Source organism: Triticum dicoccoides, chromosome 5A, assembly GCF_002162155.2.
Source record: "Triticum dicoccoides isolate Atlit2015 ecotype Zavitan chromosome 5A, WEW_v2.0, whole genome shotgun sequence".
Taxonomy (NCBI): Eukaryota; Viridiplantae; Streptophyta; class Magnoliopsida; order Poales; family Poaceae; genus Triticum; species Triticum dicoccoides.
The window spans coordinates 606,139,421-606,142,222 of record NC_041388.1 but is presented as its reverse complement, the minus strand read 5'-3'; positions in this window follow the sequence as shown (position 1 = coordinate 606,142,222).

Below are 2,802 nucleotides of genomic sequence, written 5' to 3'. Positions count from 1 at the left end.
TGTTTGCTTTTGTTGCTCTTCCCTTTGGTTGTCGCTTTCCCCCGCTGGATTCAAGTTGGATTCGAATTTGAGATTTGTGTGTGTTCGGGGAGGGGTGCTTAGTCTCGTTCAAGCAATTTCTCGCGTTTTGGTTACCACTTTGCCTCAGCTGCCTCCCCTCGCGAGCCCCTCGTGAGCCGGGTCAGGCCTAGCTTGCGCGCAGCCCAGACTGCCGCCGACGTGACCTCTCAGGAGGGTGTTTTACTGCAGGTCCTACGAACCCAATCAGGGAATGCTCAAGACACCACAACCCCCCGCGGGCTGCCTCAGGGCCAGCACGGAACAAAGGTAAACTAGCCGACCAGCGCATCGCTTAAGCCAGCCACTTGGCGCGGGCACATGGGCAATGTAGCGTCTACTGATACGACGAACACAAGTTTTACATGAGGGGCTCCCCCTCCAAAATGCTCTCACAGTCATCAGGCCAAAACCTGAGTTCTATTCATGCAGGGTAAGGAAGCAGGAACGATGCACAATCAGTCGGATGAATCCCCCTATGCGTCCTCAGGAGCACCACCCGAGTCGTTGCTGGCATCGCTGAACTCACCATCGCTGCCCGCGTCGCCGCCAGCAGCGTCAGGACTGTTCACCGCGCCGCCCTCGTCGGCAGCCACGACCACGTCGTTGTTGTCCGAAGAGAAGGCCCTGATAAGAGCATCCACATTGTCTTCCACCCAGTGCGCCAGATCGCCTCAGACAGCCTGGGGGACTGGGGCGATGGGGGCGTCGAAATCGAAGTGGGGATCCATGCTCCGGAGATGGCTGAAGACGCGAGAAAAGGTACGCCTAAGAAGGGCGCGACTCCTCTCCTCCACCAACCTGTCAGCCCTGATCGATCGCGCCTCGAGCTGCGTCACCACATCAGTGAAGAACTGAAGATTGCCCGCGTAGTTGACTGCGTGCGGCTCACCGACGGCCTCCTCGCAGATGTTGCCCAAGGCCGCGTTGGCTCTCTCCCGGAGCGTGGCGAGCATGGGGCCATGCTCATGCTCCAGGATCTACCGCTGACGTATCTCGTCCGCACTCTGGTGCGTGACGGCCTCAGCCTCCTCCACCCGCTGGCGAAGAAGGAGCACCTCGGCCTGGGAGGTGGTTAACTCACCTTGCGCCACCTCAAGGGTGGCCCGGGAAGCATGGGCCCGCCGCGTCGCCTCCTCCAGCTTGGCCCTCAAGGCGGCAGTCCTGCCTTCAGCTTCGGCCCGGATCAACCCCAACTTCTCTTTGAACTCGTGCTCGAGGTTCAAATGCACCATCACCACTTGACGTCTGACCTCCTCCAGGACGCGGGCTTCCTGTGGAGCAACATCATCCTCTGCCTGCGTCACCAAGCGCTCCCTCGTCTCCAGACGCTCGTACTCATGGGTACGTTCGACGGCTTCCAACGTCAGCGCCTCCTCACGCTTCTGGAGCTCTGCTGAGTCACCGGAGGCCACCTTCATCGATGCGAGGGCTGCCTCGCGCAGCTCCACCTTCTCCTCCAGCGAGTGCCACCAGGCCAGAAGCTCCCGAGCCCGCTCCTCCGCAGCCGTTCGCCGCCGGTCAGCTTCCCGAGCCTCCTCAGTGGCCCGAGATCGAGCCTCCCGAGAGGCCACCAACGACGCCTTGGCCTGTGCTTCGTCAAGATCGCGCTGACTGCGCGCAAGGGCGATGGCGCCCTCCAGCTCGCGCCTCTCTGCAGCCAGGCGCAGGCCCTCGGCCTCAAGGCGCGCATCTTCATCAGCAAGCTCCTCACCAAGCAGGCTCACCGCGTCAGCCGCCCTACGAAGGGATCCTTGGCGGAGAGCGCGACGCTCTCGAGCGTGCTCGAGCATGTCTTCCACACCATCATCTGCCCTGAGCAAGTGCCGGGGGCCGCGAGTCAGCACCCCCCCTCCAGGCTGGGGGCTGGGGGTTGGCACCCTCGCGACGGCCGGGCACGCCGCGCCAGAAGCCCGGCCTAGATCCAGCCCATCCCCAGGTGAAGAGCGCAGGAAGTGCCTCATCCAATCGCAGTCCACGACCAGGCGAGAAGCCCACGGCAGGCTGGCTATGCCACGAGAAGGCCCGCGAAGGGGGATCGCGAGGTGCGCGGGGCCACGATACGCCTCGGGACGGTTCGTCTCTTCGATCGCCCTCACCAGAAGGGCTTCGCTGCTCGGAGCGCTCGAGGACGGTGGAGGGGGCGAAGTCAAGGGGGACGGCTCCTCAGCCATCTCTGCAAGCTCGACTGGAAGGGGCCTGTGGAGCAAGGGTCAGTAAAAGTAACAGAAGGATCGGGAGCTGGGAAAGGAGAAGGCTTACTCATCAGTGGCGAAGTACTTCCTACGCTTCAGCAGGCGACAAGGGTAATCGCCGCCCAGGGCCTCCCTTTTCTTCCGGAGAGCCACAAAGTCCACGTGGAAGCGGCCCAAGAGTTGGGCGCATGGATCAACCTGCGACGAAGATGGAGCGGCAAGGCGATCTGCGTCAGGGGCGCCTGCCTGGTGTGCACCGCCAATCGCCTCGCCAAGAGAAGCCGTCGGAGCCTCAGTGGCCTCGGTCATAGGCGCAGAGTGCAGCTGCTTGCCACCCTCAGCCCCAGCAGCACTGGCCCCGATAACTGCTTCCTCATGAGCCTCGCCGGCGCTGGCACCCCGCGGGGAGCCCCCTCGGCCTCTGCCGCCTCGTGCCTCCCTGCTCCGCCACTTGAGGAAGAGTCGCCTTGGCCGACTGGAAGGGCAGTCACCACCACTGGGTTCTCGCGAGGCCCCTGAAGACCGGCGGGGCGCGGCCCCCACTCATCAA